At 34.1% G+C, this 10,000-nt stretch overlaps 1 protein-coding gene across 3 annotated transcripts in view; it reads right to left on the bottom strand.

The window, feature by feature from the left end:
• Positions 1-10,000, bottom strand: part of LOC143036805 (uncharacterized) — a 1,429,357-nt gene that overhangs the window by 487,350 nt on the left and 932,007 nt on the right. The gene's annotated exons all lie outside the window — the stretch shown is intronic.

The following is a 10,000-nucleotide window of genomic DNA, read 5'->3' as shown; positions in this document are numbered from 1 at the left end:
ATCCTTAGGTACAATTACGAGTATGTCATCAATATACCTAAACCATTTACTATTCCTACCCATTATTGTCATGTATTCTTCTGTTTCGAGTATTTCCATGTATAAATTTGCTAACACTGCAGAAAGGGGACTACCCATGGCGGGGCCAGAATGTTGTCTGTATTCAATATCATTAAAAGTGAAAGCGTCAAATCCTACACAAACACATACATATGCACACAAAAACACATACACACACATATATACATACACATATACACATACATAGGCACACATACATACACATACCTACATGCATACACACATACCTACATGCATACACACATACATACATACATACACATATCCATGTATATTACATATAAATGCATATATACATACTTATACGCCCACTTTAATATCTTTAATTTGAGTGTTTGTGTGCGAAGGAGATATTATGTAAAACTTAAATTTTTACCTGTGTTTAAGTTTTTTTTTTTTTTTTTAAATAAAAAATAAAAAAAGAAGATACGCTCAGCTCTCATCTATGACGTCACTAGCTCGAGCATATAATCTGGTGGACGAATATATACATTAGTTAATTAGAAAAAATTCATGCAACCCCATTTCAAATGTGACTCCTGATCAGCATCTCCATATCTCTATTTCGAGAATGATAATATACGTATTGTCCTTTAATGAGTAAAAGAATATTTGCTACCAGCGACGTTATATTGTGACATCATTCTCTTTTTGTGTTGCACACCTATGTAGGTCGTACAAGCTATACAGTATCTTTATGTGACCGCGTATAATCCTATTTCGAAAAGTTCATTTGTAATCCTGTAAACCATCTGGCAAGAAACACACAAATCCAATCGAGCTGTGAGTAACACAGGACGCCACCGCTCTTCTCAGTAGATAGTATGTTTTAATAAAGCTATGATTATATTGATAAATTTAGAATGTCTTAATAAAATTTTATTGTTAATAAATTTCGTTCCTTATTAATAAATTATAAATTGAATCTATTTCTCAGTGTTGCTCATTCCTAAATTGGTAGGGTTAGACAAATTGTATTTTAGACAAATTGTTTATGGATGAATTGTACTTTAGACAAATTGTTTTAGACAAATTGATTCAGGCAAGTTATATTTTAGACAAATTATTTTAGACAAACTCTCCTAGACCCACGCATTCAATTATATGTTTCTTCATCTCCGCTGTATCTGGCAAGATCATAGCCACTTCTGGGTTGCTTAATTATTTTTGTTAGTCTTTTAGTATAACCTACAAGAGGACCACGTTACTTTGTGGAACAAAGCATTCAAAATTAATAAGCAAAAGTACTGCGATTCATTGAGACTACAAGACCAGAATGTTGGGAATACACGGTGTGGTTCACAACAGACCTTCAAGTTCAAAAACATCCCCAAACACGGTGTCTGTTTCTGCCACGTTAGATCAGTAGTTCGCGGGACGATTTCCATGGGTACTTGACACAGATGGGGGTACGATACTCCTGGGATACGTAAAGGAAAAAAGATTGAGGAATTCTACATTAGATAATACCGCTTGTTGCTCTTGTTCCTGTTTTTCTTAGTGGTTCCTAACCCGTCCCTGCCTCCTTAGCTGTTGAAACAGTTTCTGTTTTCTGAGGTGTTTGTGTTATCTGTTTCTTGAACTCCTGGTGTTGTTCCGAATGGAGACACCGTTTTTGTTCTTCTCTAGTACATCTTTGATAACAAGAGCTGTTTTACTACTAACTTAAGTTAATGTTAGATGAAAGAATGAACATCATCAACTAGGCTAAAATTAAAAAACAGCAACATAAGGATTACAAAGCAGGAGCATAGCGGCAGGAGATTTTTTGGTCCATTACGAGGTCGGATGCCAAAAAATATAATGATAAAAAGATAAAACAAAATAAATAGATAAATAAATAAATAAATAAATAGATGAATAAATATATAATAAGCTAATGAAATTTATAAATAAATAAGTAAATATATAAATAAATGAAAAAGATAGATAAAAAATAAATAGATAAATAAATAAACAAATGAATAAATAAAAATTGGCAATCAAAGGCTCCACATATATACATTTTTGGGAATCCATGACGAAATTCAAAAATACCTCAAGTCCTGTTTGATGATTACAATACATCCCTGGATTTTATTGGTGAAGATATCTATGTATTGGTGTTTCCAATATGAATCACAAATATCGTGTTTACTGTGTGATTTTTTCAGAGCATTCTGAGTCACAAATATTCATTTTTAAATCACAAAATACTTGGATCCATTCAGTTAAATGAAAAAAATATATATCCTAGAAAACATCTTTGACTAAAGAGTGGAAAAATAAAAATTAAAGATTGCCCAAATCTAATACTACAACATAAAGTTCAAGAATAGATTAATAAATTTGTTTCCGTAATTATAAAACAAAGCAATCACTAAAGCCTACAATTTTACCTCTCTGGCAATATGTTGCAAAATAAAATTAAACTTGTTATGAGAGTTTCTGCCCGTCCGGCAAATGTTCGTTGTATCGAAAGTTAGCATAATTTCAGGTGACCTGCCTAATTGCACTGAAACAAGAAAGTTTCATTCTTCTCCTTCTGCCTCGTCCAACTCAGATAACAAATGCACGCATGCAGCGTCTCTTTCGGATGCAAACATTCACGCATGCACATGCACATACACATACACATACACATACACATACACATACACATACACATACACATACACATACACATACACATACACATACATATACACATACGTATACACACTTACATAGAATATATGTAAACATGTATGTAAATACATCTATACCCATTTATATGCATGTAATCATACTCTCATATACTGTGTGTGTGTATGTATGCATGTGTGTGTGTGTGTGTGTGTGTGTGTGTGTGTGTGTGTGTGTGTGTGTGTGTGTGTGTGTGTGTGTGTGTGTGTGTGTGTGTGTGTGTGTGTGTGTGTGTGTGTGTGTGTGTGTGCGTGTGTGTGTGTGTGTGTGTGTGTGTGTGTGTGTGTGTGTGTGTGTGTGTGTGTGTGTGTGTGTGTGTGTGTGTGTGTGCGTGCGTGCGTGCGTGTGTGTGTGTGTGTGTGTGTGTGTGTGTGTGTGTGTGTGTGTGTGTGTGTGTGTGTGTGTGTGTGCGTGTGTGTGTGTGTGTGTGTGTGTGGAAATACTTGCTTGTGCAATTCCTTGCTCTCTTGAAACAAAGTAATCTAATCTTCTTTAGAATGCCTAAGAAAAATTGGGATTAATCAAGCTTGAAAAGGCCGATTGGGATCAAGACTCGTTACATATGCTGGAAGGGAGACAAAGAATCAAAGAAAGAAAACTTAGCTCGAAATCTTCATCATTCAAAATTGCATAAATCGCAGGACGTATTACGATAGTAAGCTTATTAAATATCAACAAAAGTAGTGTTTCATGTAATGCGATTCATGAAACACATAAGCATTTTGAGGAAAAGAGTATATCAAATTAATACATACATACATACATAAACCAAAGGCTTTCTCCCCCCCCTTACACTGGAGGTAGCCAAAAAACAAAGGCATAGAAACCACTCCCACCCATTCCATCCCTTATATACTCCCCTCCCCTCTACCCTCTTCCTTCCCTCTTATCTTGGTACATTCTGGATGTCGGGCCATCCCTGTATCTTGTCCACTGCCCTAGGTCAGAAGCAATGTCGAAAGAAAATAAGTGGGAATAGAGTTTGAAACTTCCCATTGGTAAAGAACATTAGTGCAGGGTGATCTAATAGAGGTGTTCAAGTGGATCAAAGGCTTTAACAAGGGTGATGCAAACAAGGTCATCATACTAAAACAGCAGGGGTGACACGCAGTAATGGTTATAAATTGGACAAATTTAGATTTAAAAAGGAAATAGGCAAGAATTGGTTGACTAATATGGTGGTTTATGAATGGAATAAACTTAGTAACCATGTAGTAAGCTCTGAAACTATCAGTTATTTTAAGAAACGATTAGACAACTTTATGGATGGGGATGACAGGTGGTGATGGATACGGAGCTGCCTAGTGTAGGCCTTATGGTCTCCTGCAGTCTCTTTCATTCTTATGTTCTTATGATTAGGATATCTGAGTATGAGTGAAAATATGCTAATAGAGGCGTTTCATGTAAAGCGTTGAAAATAGACAAATGAAGAAATAGAATTGGGCAGAAGAATGAAAAAAAAAATTAAACACAAAACTTGGAATTCAATTAGAGAAACATATAAGTATGAAAAAATCACATAAATACACTTGAAAATAGAAAGCAGAATATCACGAACGCATTGGCTCTTTGGGATATATTTTCACACGTGTACTGGAATCTTTTCATCATATCTATATATGTTACATATATAAAAAGCGCTATGGTTTAAGTCATTGTTCATCTGTTACGTCTCAGCTGGGTTCGAGTCTTTGGCTTGACTACGTATCAGTTTCCGTATATGCTTCCGTCGAACTCCTTGTCAGTTAATCGTGATGGCAAGGAATTAAAGTGGAAAATTAATGTGGCTGAAAAAGATTATTATCTCTATATGTATGAAGAGGAGACAAATGACTGTCATGGAAGTACATTTGTGTGATTCAACTATAGTTGTGTAATTCAACTATAGTTGTGTGATTCAACTATAGTTGAATCGACAAAGAATAACAAAACCTAAGATTAGAACAAAAAAAAATCGAACGAGAAGTCCGAGGCAAAGATGGAATTACTTTAAGTTTGCATAACAATGTAATATTGGTAGAAAGCAATAAAGAGGAATTGGAAAAAATAAAGTTAACGGTATGGGTGATGTTAAAACGTAGGAGAATATAAACATTTGTATGTACAAAATAGATATTGATTTAAATATAGCGATTGTAGAGAGTATGCATTATTTAGTAGTATTGCACAAGGGTAATAAATATATAAAAAATTACATTGAGACGAAAGAAGGAACTTGAGGAAGAATGTTTGGGAATATGTGTAGATAAAAAATAAATAAAGGCTGATATTTCAAACAAACACATGTTCGTGAAAAGAAAATTTGCTTAGAGAAAAAAAAAAAAGTAATAGCTAAGCAAAGTTGAAAAATAAAAGGATAGATTGGTAAGTGATATAATGAAATAGGGCTCGAAAGATAGCAGACATGTAAAGTCTCTTTTCTCCATTATAAGTGGGGATAGCCGAGTCAAATTCATAAGTAAATGAGAACATGAATGGAAAAGATAAGGGAAACAAAGATGTTGTTGATATAAAACGGGATTGAAGAGAAAGGGAAAGTTAGAAGGAGAGAATGATTAAAGTGAAATAAATTGGAAGCACTGGAGAATGAGGAGGAGAACGAGGACGTAGAAGAGAAGGAAGAGGTGGAGGAGGAGGAGGAGGGAGAGCTGAGACAGGAAAGACATAAGGTAGGTAGTGCGAAAGTTAAGGGAAGTTGGGGGATGGAAGAATAGCAAAAGCAATTTCAGTTGATTTCAGTTGTAAAGGAGTAATTAGTTTTGGATCTTTCCTTTGCTCTTGTGAATGTATATGATAACATAACTATCTACATGTGTCTGAGATAAGACAAAGATTAAGATATTTGGAAGCATACTTTCAGAATGCATTTACATTTGAGATTACCCTGAAATAAACATATTTTGCAAAATATAGCATATTGCTGGGAAAATAAAACAATTTGACAATAAATAAATTTATATTGGGGTAATTTGTTTCTTGTCGGATCTATCAGATTAGGCAAGGAAGGGAAACTGTAATGGATGGGTGAAAGAGAAGGCAAAATATCTAAAGAAATGAAGGTAAAAACTTTTTTATAAAATTTGAAAAACTGTAATACTACTCAGAACACATTGTAAAAATTTAATGAAGAGAATAAGATTTAGTTGTATAATATATGTAACGCAAAATATCTAAAGAAATGAAGGTAAAAACTGTTAAGAAATGTGTAAAACTGTAATACTACTCAGAGCACATTGTAAAAATTTAACGAAGAGAATGAGATGTAGTTGTATAATACATGTATGTATATATGGAGAAAAACAAAGCAAAATAGAGAGATAAGCGGTCAGTGAAAGAGAGAGAGAGAGAGAGAGAGAGAGAGAGAGAGAGAGAGAGAGAGAGAGAGAGAGAGAGAGAGAGAGAGAGAGAGAGAGAGAGAGAGAGAGAGAGAGAGAGAGAGAGAGAGAGAGAGAGAGAGAGAGAGAGAGAGAGAGAGAGAGAGAGAGAGAGAGAGAGAGAGAGATATTAAGGTCCAGACAATTAAAGAATAAAAGACAATTTTGGTAGACAAAAGATATTTTCGTGAAAAAGAGAGAGAAAGAGAAAGGAAAAATTATAGTACAAGGGAATGAAGTCAAAGACCCAAGCGAGAGTAAGAAGACAGGAAATGACGTCATGATTAAAGGCAGCTCTAAAATATCAACCAAGAAGTTAGAACACTAAAATGCACGTTTCTACCATTTTATAATCTTGATTTTATCCAAATAGCATGATCTTAAAAGTGCCTGATAGCAAACGGACTTTTCACGGTTGCATTTACATTTTTCACCGCTAGAGCATACTGATGACGTAAAAGTTGCTGTTTACATTCTTCAACATGGCCGGCACACGATACGAAAGTGACTTTACATCGAGTGAAGAAGATTTATCGGAGTTGGATAGCCTTTCGGGTTCCAAAGTGGGTACGGTACAAGGATACATGTTCGAACCAATTCGGATATCCAAACAAAATTCAACTGACGCCAAGAACGTGCGGAAAATAAGGACTGGTGAGTTCGTCGGAATGCATTACTGTATGCACGCTTTACATACATAAATGCACACCACCAACCACACACCACACCAGACCAGACCAGACACATCATTTCGTTGGTTTATCATCAGTTGTGCGGATGAAGGTCTGAAGTCATGAAATAGTGGGCTTAATACCTAACAGACATTGACGGGCCCGGCCCTATCTGCCAGGCCCCAGCATGCCCGGTAGGACCGTTTTTTTTTTGTTTTGTTTTTTTTTAACATCCACACGACACCAAAATGATTACGTTCACAATGCATGGGTAATTCATCTGTTCATGCAAGGAGGAATTAATGTGGTTTACTAACTAACTATCCTTGCTTTGGTTTGTTTAAAAAAAATCAAAGGGATAGTCAAAACCTACATGTCAGGTTCATTAAAGTCCATGTGCCCAGTATCGGGCATGTCTATCTTCAGTCAAGATCGATGTTATCCACCATGTCGTCCACCACTGGATCCTCCTCACTGCTGCTACAACCAGGACCCAAGGGTTTGCTACACTTTGGCTCAGCTAAGGCAACAAACATCGGGTCGGGGCGCAGAGACATCTGTGACAGGATCAGTTTGGGCTGGCACCACCTCCTTCAACCAAACTGGGCAACCACTCACTTAGACACAGACGTGTATATATATATATATATATATATATATATATATATATATATATGCATATATATATATATATATATATATATATATTCATATACCAGTCCTTCTCCAATATATTATAATGACATAATTCATCTAATGTGTTTAGGTCTATATCATACATATTAAAATGGAGATCAAACCTCGTTCTGAATTGTGCCCCTCATTCAAGAACCCAACAAGACCGAAGTAGGTCCCCCATCTGCATAAAGAAATAACCGAGGGATCCTCCGAGCAGGACACTTGGCCTGTACCACGGCAATTAACCCGTAAATCTTACCCTTATTGCAATTTCATTAAATCAGGGGCCGTCACATTTTCAAAATATTTATGTTTATTTTTATGGTGATATTTTTTAAGAAAATTTATGAACGGTAAAAGGAGGTTTTCGTGGTCTGCTATGTGAAGTAATTGGACTGGCTGAAATGGATTTTTAAAGGTAAAAAGAAATAAAAAGCTGATGGCGTGTTGAGGCTATACGCATCACAGTAGACCTGAAAGAAGTCCCTCAAGAGTTTAGGGCGGTAGGACTGAATTGTTAATAGAATTGTAACTAACAATAGAGAAAAAATATACTCTTGGTAAATACATGTAGAAAGGGTGTGAGGTGGGTAGGGATATTCGCAAGCAAAGTTAAAAAAGAAGAAAAAAAATCATGTGGACTTTGAGATTATTTGAATTCTCCATGGACAAGAGGAGTGAAAACCAATTTGTGAACCGTGTACTTGAATATGATTTACAGCACCAAGCGAGGAGAGGCAAAGTTATGGAAAAAGGATTCATTCTCATAAATCTCTCCTCCAACTTTACGAAGAATGTGAACCTTAGTGTGGTTATTGAACTTTGATTATGATGTGTTCCTGTCGCTTATTAAATCTTGACGATGTGATAAAACATTCCTTAGCATAGATAATACAATTATTCTAAATTAGAACGACATAAGGATTATTGAACTTTGATTATGATGTGTTCCTGTCGCTTATTAAATCTTGACGGTATGATAAAACATTCCTTAGCATAGATAATACAGTTATTCTAAACTAGAAAGACATTAGGATTATTGTACAAAAAGCAGAATTACCAGTAAAATTCATTTGATAAAAATCTCAACTTTCGACAAGCATTAAAAATATTGTTTAATTACCAATGAATGCAAATAACAACCAAACTTGAATTCACCAAAGGAGCGCAAGATTGTTGAAAGCACAAGGCTCTCCTGAATGCGATCCTAACGCAAAACAAGCAGAAGTCCGCCACTCTTGTATACCCCAAACGTTCTAACGAGAATCATTGCCTTTATTGAAGTAATGAGCATCATGATAGCTACTAACATTTAACTATCTGTGCCTGACATCAACACTTTGTTAAACGTGAACAAAAGTATACTAGGAATTAGAACTTTGTTACTCAGGTCCTCACTGATAAAAACTCACCATTCCCCTGGTAGGGCAGAGCCCAGTTAGTTGTGACAACCCACTATTTTCTTTTATTTATTCATTTATTTATTTATTTATTTATTTATCTATTTATTTATTTATCTATTTATTTATTTTATTTATTTCATTTATTTTATTTATTTTGTTTATTTTGTTTATTTTGTTTATTTTGTTTCATTTTATTTATTTTATTTATTCTATTAATTTTATTAATTCTATTTATTTTATTTATTTCATTTATTTTATTTATTTTACTTATTTTATTTATTTATCTTATTTATCTTATTTATCTTCTTTATCTTATTTATCTTCTTTATCTTATTTATCTTATTTATTTTATTTATTTTATTTATTTTATTTATTTTATTTATTTATTTATTTATTTATTTATTTATTTATTTATTTATTTATTTATTTATTTATTTATTTATTTATTTATTTATTTATTTATCTATTTATTTATTTATTTATTTATTTATCTTTTTGTAAAGAGAGAGATTTGTACAAGAATCATGTCTTGTATGAAAACAATTACACTAAAGGGGATTCTGAACCCAATTCTCAATGTATATAGTAGTGACGATGATGAAGCTTTAATCTAGAATGGTCGAACATAGGCACACAAGAGCACAAAATAGCCATGACTTGTATCAATACAATTACATTAAAGGGAATTGACAATGATGAAGCTTTAATCTAGAATGGTCGAACATAGGCACACAAGAGCACAAAATATTAACATTAACGATAAACATAGAATTTCTGCACACGATCAGCAACCAATACATACAAACCTTAAAATTTTTACCAGAGTTTTATGATATAATTTAGAACAAAAAATTGTACGAATACACGAGTTACTAAACATCAAGAACTAAAAAACTACAATCCTAACGCGGATGTACAAGCACTGAGCCCATCTTACTGGGAAAGATTCCGCAGAGAATTACTCGACTGGGCTACAAGAAAAAGGACCAAAGAAGAGATCAGAGTTAGAATATTCCCTAAAGAAGGCTCAGTAGAACCGAAATCCAGATCAGAGGAGGGTAACGCTTTTGAACAAGCTCTACTAGAAATATATCCCACCAAACTGAAAATAATTAGGGAAAAAATAAAT

Source organism: Oratosquilla oratoria, chromosome 2 (assembly GCF_046742065.1).
Source record: "Oratosquilla oratoria isolate Oo_2021 chromosome 2, ASM4674206v1, whole genome shotgun sequence".
Classification (NCBI taxonomy): domain Eukaryota; kingdom Metazoa; phylum Arthropoda; class Malacostraca; order Stomatopoda; family Squillidae; genus Oratosquilla; species Oratosquilla oratoria.
The sequence above is the reverse complement of the archived record's forward strand: the minus strand, read 5'-3'. Positions and strand labels throughout refer to the sequence as shown.